Raw genomic sequence first — 13,556 nt, 5'->3', positions numbered from 1 at the left:
TCACGTCGGTGAAGTCCCTTTTACTACGAAAGGTGAACACATTCACAGGATCTGGAAGAGCAGGACATGGCCGTCTTTGCGGGGGGGGGGGGGCATTATTCTGTACACCGCAACCGACAAAGTTAGTATCGGATGTTACCTGTGGTCGGAGAGCTTCCTTTGCCAAACTCTGGAATTAAATAGGTTTACTAACGCTGTAGCCCTGGACCAGGCACCCTCAGCCCCGCCCCAGGCTCTGCTTCTGGAGAAGCAGGAGGAGAGTGTCAGGACAGCTGTGCGGAGGCAGCTTTCTTTTAAGCGCAAAAGGATGGGACGGGTGCACATTCTTTTAACTTCGCCCATGAGAAAGTCACTGCTGCATGGAGGAGTGAGCCGGGGCAGGTGCGGCGAGAGGCCATGAATACCATATTAACGGATGTCACTCCGTACGGAACGAGACATCATGAGTGGAGAGTAAGTATTTCCCCAGTAAACACATAACTTACCGTCATATCCCACAAATCTAATCACCCTCCTAGGTTTGCCACCACTAGTAACTTCAGATTGAAAACGTGTGGATAACCCCGACTCATTTTGTCTTCGCATCATGCTAAATGTTCCCACCATGTGCCCCGGAACCTGTGTTACAAACTTGGCCTACTCCTTTATCCCCTGCTCAGAGCTGTCAATTCTACCATATTAACAGCGCTCACACTTTCCCCTTCCCACCGCTAACGACTTGGTTCCGCTCTCATCACTTCTTACACGGTGTACATACAGCAACGGCCTCAAAACTAATCTCCCGGCCTCAAGCCTTGCTCTTCCTGTCCATCTTCACTTCCACACCTCTACTCATGAAGCTTCCTTTGCCTGGAGTCACGGCCTTTCCAGTTACTCCCCGCAAACCCCCACACTTTGGTCCCCTCGGTTGCCCACGTGTCAAGCATGACCGACTATCCTACAGCAGCCAGGATCAGACTTGAACCTGACTCCAAAGCCCATGCTCTTGACTGCTCTTGCCCGACTGCCTTCTCTGATAATAAAGCTTTCCGAAGCACCTTTGCATACATTCTTTCCTTCCAGCCTCACAACTCTGCCCTGCAGGCTGCATGGGTATCGTTATCTCTATCTATAGAAACAGGAAACTGAGTCAGGGGACTTCAGGGCCGAGTCGCCCAGCAGTCTTCCACAGGAAGCGCGCACTCAGCCCCGTTCGACTTCACTCCTTTGAGAACCTTCCTGCACGTAACAGAAGTAGCCCGTGGGGTCCGCGCCGGTCTGGATGAGGTCATTACTCTCTCCTACACAGGCGCCCTGTCAACTCGCCCCGGTGAGGGAGATGGGAACCTTCTCATCCGTAGTGACGAGATCGGTGACGGCACACAGTGACGTAAGATGACGTGTCTTACACGGAGCTAGGTGCCGGCAGGGGAGCTACACCCTGGGGCGCCCCAGCTCCGGAGGGCCCCGGGTCCGGCTGGTGGGGAAAAGCCGCAGAACCCGCCCGAAGCGACCTCGGGCCAGATTTCGCCCGGCCGCCGCCGATCGGTTGCTAAGTGACGCCAGCGCGCCGAAGCGCGTGCGCGGCCACGGCTGTGTGCGTGAGAGAGGACGCGCGCCGCGGCGGCGGCGAGGACGGCGGCGACGGCTGCAGCTGAGGGGGCGGTGGCTCCGAGGGGGTTGCGGAAGAGGTTTCAGAGCCCGCGGCTAGGTCGCAGGAGAACGTCGTCGCGGTGAGTAGCCAGGGCCTCGCAGGGGAGGTGAGGCCTGGCCGCACCTGCCGCGCGGGCCGGGGCGCGGGCACGCGCGCCCCCACCGCACCCGCGCGCGCCGCTCCACGCCCCTCCGCTGCTCTCTTCCAGGACGGGGGCTGACGAGGGTCAGTTTCTGGACGCAGGCGCTCTGGGATGCGGCTTCCCGGGGCCGGCGAGGACTGTTCTGAAAGGTGTAGTGGGAAGTAGGGGTCTGGGGGCTTCGGGGCGGCCCTGCCAGACTCCCAAACTGAGTCGAATCAGGAGAAGCCCGGATTCCCAGAGCAGCCTCTCATCCTGCCTGAGACCAGGTTGCCCGAGACTGAGAGGAGGCGGAATCGGGGTCCCCGGGGTTCGAGTTGGGAAGTTTGGCACTGGTGGGGCCTTCAGTGCCCCCGCCCTGGCCGGGCAGGGAGGAGGAGCCTGTTGTTGTGTAGAGAATTGTGAATCTGTGCCTGCGTGCGTCGTCGAACACACCCACGACCTAAGGAAGGCGATCTGTCAGAGATAGGGGGCTGCCTACCTGTTGCCTAGTTTCCAACTTCACATGTATGTGCACGTGCTTAATGCACACCTAAAACTTCGTGTGCTCTGGGCATTTTATCAAGTTGTTGCTACAGATTTTGAGGCTAAGGGGCGGATATCCATCTTCAGTGCCTCCTCGTAGACTCAGATGAGCTGTTCCATTTCCCAGAATGGAGGCACTGTTTTCTGTCTGTCTTAGACGTAGAACACGCTTGCTATTTACTGGATAGAAAGTACAGATTCCGGAGAGTGTTGGCGGTGGGAGAAGCCTGAGTGTAAAGGTGCGGCGGATAATCAGTCCAGTGCTCTCCTCCGTGAGCTGGGCTTCTCGTGGGTCCGTGTGTGCTGGTTGTAGTCACTACCGACCTCGGGAGAGCGCGGAACTGGAGGAAGGGAAGAAGTCATTCTTTCCTGACTGTTGATTCCGGCAATGCCTAGACCCGGCAGCATGATAAACTCTACTGAAATTTAATCATGATTTCTGCAAGAAAATTGCTCCTGAGGTTTCATTAAGCTCTAACATTCTGTGATTCTGTTTTATCACTGAGTATCTGTAAAGTATGTTGTTGCCTGAAGTCCTTACGTCTTGGAACCAGTAAAAAAACAATTTTGCTCTGCAGCACTTGCTCGAAATTCAGTGTCTGTGCGCGCTGGAGTGCAGTAGACTTAAGGACAGGAATCACACATGTGTTCGTCATGGGCGTTTCTTCAGGACTGACAAGGCGCTTGCCCCAGAGAAGGCAAGCAATAGATACTTGTTATAAATCACACTGTGGAAGTGGGTGTAACAAACTTAGTTCAGTCCTTCAAGTCGTTAATACTTGTGCCCCTCTGCCCAGTGTTATGGGACACGTGGAAGGAAGATTTGGGATTTGAAATGACATGGAAGACCCAGCTTTTTTTACTTTAAGAGCAAATATCCTAGCTAGGAAAATAAAGCGTAAGTAATTATGCAACCGCACGTGGGAGTTCAAAGAAGTGCTGTGGGAGCTGCTTCAGCACAGTAGAGGTTTGGAAAAGGTGAGACTTGGGGTGCGCTGAGTTAGTGAGCACTTCGGGAGAGGCAGACTTCAGGTGGTTTTTGAAAGAAGTGCAAAATTTGAATTAGAACAGAGATAAGAAATCAGAGGTTGAGTGAATAGAGCGCGATTTTGGTTTTGAGGGGTTATATTGTGACACTTGCTGGATGCGTGAGGTAGAAGGTCTCTGATAGGGGAATATTGGGGAGATGAAGTTTAGCAGATGGGGAGGGGAAAGTGTGAAGGCTCAGGCAGGCTTTGTCAGTATCCCACCGAAAACAAGGTAGGGTCCACCCGCTGGTGGGATGGGGGTGTGCTACTCAGGAGAGACTGACACAAGCATACGTGTTACTCTCATGTAAAATGAAGGATATCAACGGCTGACAGCATCGGGTTGGTGTGTACTTCTGATTCCCATTACCTCCTTGAATAAATGCCTCACTAACATGCGTGTGTCTTACGTGTCTAGTGCATGTCCCCATTTCTCAAACATACCTGATGTGCTCGGGCCATTCCATTGGAAATTTACTGAAGCGATGTACCCACAGCAGTTATCTAGCCACTCTCAGTGACACAGTTTTGCTTGGGATTATCTCTTACAGGGGCCTGTGAGGTTTGCAGGTATTGCCGATCCTGAAAACACACAAATAATGTTAGCTGGGAGAGGAGGCTGGTTGAAGAAGGATACTCAAAAATATTGACAAAAAGATTTGAGCGAATTAAAGATGCTCCTGCTAAATGTTGAATCTTTGGTCTTTACAATATCTTTTGTGGTTTGGTGAAAATTCTTTCAAATGGTGTGTAAACCTGAAGTTGAAGTTAACCTAAGATGTTACAACACTAAATGTTGCATTATTTAACAACTCAGCAAATATTTATTGGGTGCTGGCTGTGGCTAAACGTTGTGTTGGGCGCTGGCAAGACAAAGGATAAGATAAAGTACAGTATACTCCTGAGACACTTAAGTGTCCGAGGGGACAAACCACTAACAACGTTACGTTATGGTAAGAGTTAATCACTTTTGGAATGAATAAAATGCTGAGGGAGTAGTTCACTGTGGCTAGGAAAAAACTGGCAGAGTCAGGGAAAACTTTAAAGAGAAGAGAAACTAACTTAGCCCCAGAGGTTGAGTAGAATTTTACCACATGTAAAAGGGAAAACAAGCATTCTAGGCTGAGGGGAGAACATAAGCCAGTTGCCAAAGATTAAGAATTGAATAAGGTTTTGTAAAATTTTGAGTTATTTCTTGCAGGCTTGTATGGCAGAAGTGATGAGACAGGAAAGGTATAGTTGGGGCCAAATTATGAGAAGAATTTTTAGAAAAATTGAAGTATTTGGGGTAACATTGGTTAATAAAATTACATAGGTTTCAGGTGTACAATTCTATAACACATCATCTGTACGTTGTACTGTGTGTTCACCACCCTGAGTCACGTCTCCTTCCATCACCATTCATCCCTCCCTTCACCCTCTTCTACCTGCCCCCCTCCACAGCCTCCCCATCTCCCGTTCCCTCTGGTAATCCCCTTACTGTTGTTTGTGTCTTTGAGGGATTTTTTTTTTTTTGCTTAATCTCTTCACCTTTTCCACCCAGTCCCCCAAACCCCCCCACTCTGACAGCTGTCAGTCTGTTCTCTGTAACTGAGTCTGTTTCCATTTTGTTGGTTAGTATTTTTGTTCCATTAGATTCCACATCTAAGTGAAATCATGTGGTATTTGTCTTTCTCTGAATGGCTTATTTCACTCAGCATAATACTCTCCAGGTCCATCCATGCTGTTGCAAAAAGTGAGATTGCCTTCTTTTTTATGATCACGTAGTATTCCATTGTGTAAATGTACCATAGCTGTTTTATCCACTGTCTACTGATGGGTACTTGGGCTACTTCCAAATCTTAACTATTGTAAATAATGCTGCAATGAACATAGGGGTGCATATGTTCTTTTGAATTAATGTTTCAGGTTTGTTTGGCTATATTCCCAGAAGTAGAATTGCTGGGTCATAAGGCAGTTTTATTTTTAATTTTTTGAGGTAACTCCATACTCCTTACCTCAGTGGCTGCACCAGTCTGCATTCCCACCAACAGTGCACAAGGGTTCCCTTTTCTCTAAATCCTTGCCAACACTTGTCGTTTGTTGATTTATTAATAGTAGCCATTCTGACAGGTGTGGGTGATACCTCATTGTGGCTTTGAAAAAAATTATTGATTTGAGAGAGGGAGAGAGAGGGAAATGTCTATTTGTTGTTCCACTTATTTATATATTCATTGGTTTATTCTTGTATGTGCCCTGACTGGGGATTTAACCTGTAACCTTGACATACTGCAATGGTGCTCTAACTAACTGAGCCCTCGGCCAGGGCTCATTTGATTGTAATATGCATTTCTCTGATAATTGGTGATGTTGAGCATCTTTTCATATGTCTATTGGCCATATGTACATTCTCTTTGGAGAAATGTCTATTCAGGTCCTTTTCTCATTTTGAAAATTGGATTGTTTGTTTTTTGCCATTGAGTTGTATGAGTTCTTCATAAACCTTAGATATTAATTCCTTATCAGATGTATCATTGGTGAATATATCCTTCCATTCAGTGGGCTGTGTTTTCATTTTGTTGATAGTTTCCTTTGCTGTGCAAAAACTTTTTAATTTGATACAGTCCTATTTGTTTATTTTTTCTTTTGTTTCCCTGGCCCAAGGAGATATATCAGAAAAAATATTGCTATGGGAAATGTCTGAGATCTTACTATGTTTTCCTCTAGGATTTTTATGGTTTCGAGTCTTAACATTTAAGTCTTTACTCAATTTTGTGTTTATTTTTGTATATTGTGTAAGAAAGTGGTGTAGTTTCATGTTTTGCAATTTTCCCAACACCATTTATTGAATAGACTATCTTTACCCCATTGTATGTTCTTGCCGCCTTTGTCAAACATCAATTGACCATAAAGGCATGGGTTTATTTCTGGGCTCTCTATTCTGTTCCATTGAGCTACATGTCTGTTTTTATGCCAGTACCAAGCTGTTTTGATTACTATGGCCTTGTACTATAGTTTGATAACTGATAGCATGATTCCTCCAATTTTATTTTTTTTCTCAAGATTGCTGTGGCTAATTGGGGGTCATTTGTGATTCCACATACATTTTTGCAATATTTGTTCTAGTTCTGTGAAATATACCATTGGTATTTTGATAGGGTTCTATTGAATCTATAGGTTGCTTTGGTAACAAAAATTACCAATTTTGATACTTTAAAAAAATGCATACTGATGTGACAGCTGTCATAATACAATCAAACAGAATTGTTTTGAATGAAGTTAAAGACAACTAAGCGCCACTAGAGCCATCTTATGGGGGAAAAAAAGTTACCTTTTGGCCATCCCTATAGTTTTTTTGTGGAATCTTTAGTGTTCTTGATACACAGTATCATATTGTCTGCAAATAACGGCAGTTTTACTTCCTCCTTTCCAATTTGGATGCCTGTTATGTACATCCAAAACATAATCGTCTGATCGCTGTGGCTAGTCCAGTACTATGCTGAATAAGATGGTGAAAGCGGACATCCCTGTCTTATTCCTGATCTTAAGGGAAACACTTTTACTTTGCCCATTGAATATGATGTCAGCTGTGTATTTGTCATATAGGCCTTTATTATGGTTTTTTTTTAAAGATTTTATTTATTTTCAGAGAGAGGGAAAGGGAGAGAGAAAGAGAGGGAGAGAAACAGCATGCCCCCAACTGGGAACTTGGCCTGCAACCCAGGCATGTGCCCTGCCTGGGAATCGAACTGGTGACCCTTCAGTTCACAGTCCAGCACTCAATCCACTAAGCCACACCAGCCTGGGCAGGCCTTTATTATGATGAGGTATGTTCCCTCTCTTCCCACTTGGCTGAGAGTTTTTATCACAAATGGGTGCTGTATTTTATCAGATGCTTTTTCTGAATCTGTTAGTATGATCATATGATTTTTATCCTTCATTTTGTTAATGTGGTACATCCCATTTATTGATTTGGGGATGTTGTGCCAACCTTGCACCCCATTTCACTCTAAAGAGCCTAGACTTCCCCCTTCCACTCCTATCCTGGCAATGGAGCTCTTTGGAAGGTAGAATAATCAGATCACAAAATTAACTGGCAGTTCACGTGCAGATTGCATTAGAGTGGAGAGGCAGGGAGACCAGTTAGGATGTATTGGAGGTGAGAGATGCTGGGAGCCTGAATAGGGACTGTGGGAATTGATGGGTTATAGAGAAACTTTGGATATTACAGTCCCTAAATATTATGACTAGCCAGAAGTGAGAGTGAGAAATCAAAGAAGATTTGTCTAGCTTGAGTATCTGGAGATTATGATTAAGTTAGAAAACACCAGAGGAAGAACTGACTTGCCATGGAGGGAAGAAATGATGGCATGTTAATTTTAAGGTACTTGTTTAAAGTTTAGAGAGATCCACTATGTCATTAGAAATTCTACTCCAGATACAGTTTAGGAATAATTGCAGTTTTCGTTGAGTGCCTCTGAGGCTATGGAAGTAGTACCACTAGGAGTTAGCATAGTGGTTAATGCTGTGGACTTTGGAGTCAGAAAAACCCAAGGTCAGATCTGTGTTATACCATTTATTTGGTTGGATTGGGTGACCTTGGGCAAGTTACTTAATATCTCTAAGCCTCAATTTCTCCTAAAATGTGGGGCTAATAATACTTTAAAGAATTGTTCAGGGCCCTGGCTAGGTAGTTCAGTTGGTTAGAGCGTTGTCCTGATATGCCAAGGTTGCGGGTTCAATCCCTGGTCAGGGCACATACAAGAAACAACCAGTGAATGCATAAATAAGTGGGACAACAAATCAGTGTTTCTCTCTCTCCCTCTCCTCTCCCTCTCCTTCCTCCACCCTCTGCCCTCCCCTTCCTTCTTTCTTCCCCCCTCCCTCTTTCCCTTCCTCTTTATCTCTCAAAATCAATAAATTAAAAAAAATTACAAAAGAATTCTTAGAGATTCAGATAGCATGTACACAATGATTAGCATAACACCTAGCTTATAAATGTGTCATAAATGACAGCTGTCACTAGCAGTAGTAATAGTTGCAGTTGTAGAGGAGAGTGAGAACTGGGAAGGACAAGGAAGGGAACTTGTAGAAATCAACAAGTAGATCAAACTTAGGTTGGTTCTTAAACTTGAGCATGCATCAGAAATACCTAAAGGCCTTGGTAAAACACAGATTTCTGGGCCCCACCCTGATAATTTCTGATTCAGGAGGTCTGAGTGGGGCTCGAGAATTTATTTTTTTGAACAAGTTCTGAGGGATGATGATGCTGTTTCCAGGACCGCACTTTGAGAACTGCTGACTTAGAGTGTGCATGAAAGAAGAAAACCCAGCACAGAGACTAACGAAGAGGCTGAGGTTGATGGAGAACCAAGAGACAGTTTAGAGAAGAAAGTGGAGGAGCCTGCAGACTCTCTAGCTCCAGCAGTCTGCTTTCCAAGTACATAGACCTCATCTCATTCTTATTTCTTTCTTCTCCAGGATTTGGCGTAATGCTCGGCACATAGCATTGTTTGAATGAACCTTTGAAACTTAATACTGTTCTTGTGCATGATTGCATGTACTTCACAAGATTTCATTCATCCTCGTATCTGCTGAGTCACAGAGAAGGTAGCTTCTAATTTTACACATGTGCATGTATATATGGGCGCAGTAATTACAGTAAATTTCTCTCAAACAGCTGATGCATAGCTAGGTGCTTTGAATTTGTATTAGATGTTCTTCCCCCACTATTTTTAATGTCAGAGTCCAGTTTGCAAAATAATTGTCGATGAGAAGTGTCAAGATTACAATCTGTGTTTTGTGTCAGACACTTTGCAGGTTATTGGTAAGCAAATAATATTCTCCCTGTACCTGGGAAGTTTACTATAGGATGGGCAAAATGGGCAAGAACCCGAAGGACCCTGGCCGGTATGGTTCAGTTGGTGGGGCATCGTCCTGCAGACTGAAAGGTCACAGAGTTCGATTCCAGGTCAGGGTACAAGCCTGGGTTGCAGGTTCGGTCCCCAGAAGGGGTGTGTGCAAGAGGCAACCAGTGTGTCTCTCACATCGGTGTCTCTCTCCCTCTCTCCCTCCCTGCCTTCCCCTCTCTCTAGAATCAATAAAGAAAATAAAAATACACCAAAGGAAAGGAACAGGAGGAGATATACAGGAGGAGATATAATCATAGAAATGTGGATGCAGAGAAATCTGCATATAAGTACTTACTTCTCGTTTGCCGATATACTTTGGATCTTATGTCTCATATACTGAGCACTTTGGCATGTAGCACAAATGTTATTTGTAATCTCTGATAGAGAGTTATAAGGAAGTCTGCTGTATAGGAAATCAAACACTAGTTGTGCAAAGGTAAGTACACAGTAAACAGATTTTAGGAGTTAAATGTAGCAACTCACCATGCTTCTTGTTCTTCTTGGCCTCTTGTTCTCTTGCATTTATTCTTTCTGCTAACACTCGTTAAGTATTTACTATGTGTCAGAAGCTGTGCACTGTGCTAGGCATAGAGAAATGACTGTTGCTCTGGGCATCTAACACTAGCTTTAGTTAGGGGGTATGATACCGTCTGCATGAGTGTGCACACACATTGTCAGAGGGTAGATCCGATGCCTGAGTTTTATAATCTTAAGAATATATTGATAGGAGGAGACATCAAGGACTTGAAGTTAAATTCATTCAGCCTTAGGTATGCAAGGAGCAACGAAAAAATATAGAGGTAACTGAATTTTTTAAGCATTCGAAGAATATGTAATTTGGTAGAGGAGTAAAAAACATATTTATAGTACTATAAAGAATATAATAAGTACTATGTAAATATTGATCACAGAATAGATTCTCCAATGCATGTTGAATGCCTTAGTGTTCAGTTTTGATTTAAACTCATAAGCTGTTATAATGTTTCAGAAATTAAACGTCATAAATCCCTATTAATCTCGTAGGCAGCCTTTTGCATTTTTATGATACAGAAATATTCCAGCAGTCTATGCCCTTATTTTCTTGGTTTGGGAAATGTACTTAATAATACATGTAAGCAGAAAGGTCATTAACAACTAGTTACTGTTATTTGAGTAGCTTGTATTAGGCTAGGCCTTTTCTATATGTCATTTAATCCTTATAATAACAACCTTGTAAATTGGACATTATCCCCATTTTACCAACAAGGCACCTGAGATTCAGAACGGGGAGAACAGTTTTCTTGCAGGTTGCGGCGGGTGAGGTGGGACAGGGCTTTGGCCCCAGGCTTGGCTTCCAAAGCCAGTGCGCTCCTTGTCGGCACGGGCCTTAGCGTGCAAAGGTGCCGATGAGGAAGTCCAGTCTTGTTTCTGCTGACTTGGGAAAAGTTATTGGAGGAGATTAGAATTTTAATAAAATGGACTGAAGACAATTTGATAATATCATTAGGGATGGAGGGGGAATGGAGGAGGACATTAAAAGGCCCTAATGGCAATTATTCTTTGAAGATATGTTGTATTTGACCCCCAAACTTTTTAATTGACTGTCAAGAGATTTTGCATAAATATTCAGATTTTCCACTTTTCTATGTGTAGGTGCAAACTATTCTAGAAGAGGAACTACACTTTTCTAAGCTAGTGACATTTAAGGTAAATTCAGAACTCCTTTTTTATTTCCTTTTTATTGAATTTATTGGGGTGACACTGGTTAACAAAATTATACCAATTTCAGGTGCACAGTCCACAACACAGCTGTACACTGTATTGTATGTTCACCACTCCAAGTCAGGTTCCCTTCCATCAACATCTATTGCCCCCCACCTTGCTCCACCATCGCCCCCCCACACCCCCACCCCCGGTCACCACACTGTCATCTGTGTCCACGAGTCTTCTCTTTTTCACTCAATCCATTCACCCACCGCCTGCCTTGGCTCCCCAAACTACACCCTGAACAGCTGTACCCCTACTCTCTGAGTCTGTTTTCCTTATTCACTTTGATCACTAGACTCCACATATATACTTGTTTTTCTCTGACTGGTTTTTTCAGAAGTCCTTTTTTTAAAAAAAAAAACAACAAAAACTTCACCTGAGGGCAATTTTTTCTTTGCTTTTAGAAGGAATAGAACAAGGTGGGGAAGGGGAAAGGGAAAGAAACATTGATCAGTTGCCTCTCGTACACGCCCCTACTGGGATTGAACTGCCTGACAGGGAATTGAACCTGTGACCAGTCACTTAGTGAAAAATATCTTGCTTCTCACCCTTAACAGTGTGTACTGGGATTGAACTGCCTGACAGGGAATTGAACCTGTGACCAGTCACTTAGTGAAAAATATCTTGCTTCTCACCCTTAACAGTGTGTACCTGAGATTTCCCAGCTAATCTCTCCTTTCTCTACAGCACTTACTCCTCCCACCCAGCCAACTGTCTATTTTTAAATCTGTTTATAAGTTAAATTCTTGTCTGTATATTCTATTTATGGCTTAATATTTTTATTTTGATTTGCTTCATCCCTTTTGGGTCTTATTTTATACGTTCCTGGAAGTATCGACTGTACAGTTGACCCTTGAACAGCACTGGTTTGAACTGCATGGGTCCACTTATTCATGGATACTTTTCAATAAATATAGTTGGCCACCCGTATCCCCGGTTTTGCATCCACAGATTCATCAAGCCATGGATAAAAAACCGTTTTTGATCTGCAGTTGTGAGTTTGTGGTGGAAGTGCAGGGCTGACTGTATGCATTGTTGTACCGTGTTATATAAGGGGCTTAAGCATCTACAGGTTTTGGTCTCCATGGTGGTCCTGGAGCTAATCCCCCAGGGATACCAAGGGACTATAGTTAAGTTTTTGGCGGGAGTCAAAATTTATATATGAGTTGGTGTCCCTAACCTCTGTGTTATTCAAGGGTCAGCTGTAATTATATTAGTAAAGCATAGTCTTTTTCAGCTAATTTCACAAAAATTTTCTATGTAATTATTATTATACAAATGGATAAATACAAACCCTGTATTAGTTATCATTGCTATGTAACAAATTACCCCAAAATTTAGCATCTTAAAACAACAAACATATCTTATCTAAGCATTTCTGTGGGTCAGGAATTCAGTTGCAGTTTATCTGGGTGGTTCTGGCTCAGCATGTCTGATGAGTTACGCTGTTGACCAGCACTGCAGCTGTCATCTGAAGGCTTCACTGGGCTGGAGGGTCTGCTTCTAAGGTGACTGTCTCACATGGCTGTTGGCATGAGGCCTTAGGTCTTTTCATAGGGCAGTTTGAGTGTCCTTACAACATGTCAGCTGGCTTTACCCAGAGCAAGTGGTGCAAGAGAGAGCAAGAAGGCAGCCTCATGCCTTGTATGTCCTATCTTGAATACACATGTTGCCACTTCTGCTATGTTCTGTTATAAGTGAATCATTAAGTCCAGCCCACACTCAAGGGAAGACAAGTAGACTTCACCTTTTTTTTTTGGGGGGGAAGGGTTTTGTCAAAGAATTTGTAGACATATTTTTAAACAACCATAAATCCTTTGTCATGTGAAACCATATCCTCCGCTGAAATTGATTGTCCCCATTGTAGCACGTGCTGTAATCTTTCTGACTCAGGTATTTGCAGTATTTTCTGGAAATGCTGTGAAGAAAAGGTAATGGTTTTTAAAATCAAAAGCAGGTTGTCATGAATTACAGATTTGTTGGTGATTTATTGAAGTTTTGCATCAATCTCATTAGCTTTAGTCCTAATACAGTTAGAACGCTTTCATTTTTATCCTATTTCATGTATTCTGGTATAATTTTATTTACCCTTATTTAATAGTTTCCATGACTAATCTTTTTTTATGGTAGGTGTGGTTTTATTTTTAAAGGTTTTTTTTCACATTTTATTTTATTATTTTTAAAATATATTTTATTCGTTATGCTATTACAGTTGTCCCAATTTTTTCCCCTTTGCCCCTCTTCCACCCAGTACTCCCATTCCCTCCACCAATCCCTCCCCCACTTAATTCATGTCCATGGGTCATGCACGTAAGTTCTTTGGCTACTCCATTACCTATAATATCCTTAACATCCCCCTGTCTATTTTGTACCTACCATTTTCTGCTTCTTAATCCCTGCACTTGTCTCCCCATTTCCCCCCTCCCAACTGATAACCCTTCAAATGATCTCCATATCTATGATTCTGTTTCTGTTCTGCTTGTTTGCTTAGTTTGTTATTTGGATTCAATTACTGATAGTTGTGAATTTATTGCCATTTTAATGTTCATTGTTTTGATTTTCACTCTCTCATGTAATTCCCTTTAGAATTTCCT

General features: G+C 43.4%; 1 protein-coding gene across 7 annotated transcripts in view; it reads left to right on the top strand.

Moving 5' to 3' along the window:
- Positions 1-1,395: 1,395 nt before the first annotated feature.
- The window catches only part of BTBD9 (BTB domain containing 9), a 431,840-nt gene continuing 419,679 nt past the window's right edge, over positions 1,396-13,556 (top strand). For 2 of the 7 annotated variants that reach the window (XM_053913937.2, XM_053913934.2), the window contains exon 1: positions 1,396-1,712. The gene's annotated coding sequence lies outside the window, so the exon portion shown is untranslated. Of the gene's footprint in view, positions 1,713-1,736; positions 1,925-8,785; positions 8,915-10,848; positions 10,903-13,556 lie in introns of those variants that run through there. The other 5 variants (XM_053913935.2, XM_053913938.2, XM_053913936.2 and 2 more) reach the window with 5 other exon arrangements.

This window comes from Desmodus rotundus, chromosome 11 (assembly GCF_022682495.2).
Source record: "Desmodus rotundus isolate HL8 chromosome 11, HLdesRot8A.1, whole genome shotgun sequence".
NCBI classification, from domain to species: Eukaryota; Metazoa; Chordata; class Mammalia; order Chiroptera; family Phyllostomidae; genus Desmodus; species Desmodus rotundus.
This window is presented reverse-complemented; position numbering and strand designations above follow the sequence as displayed.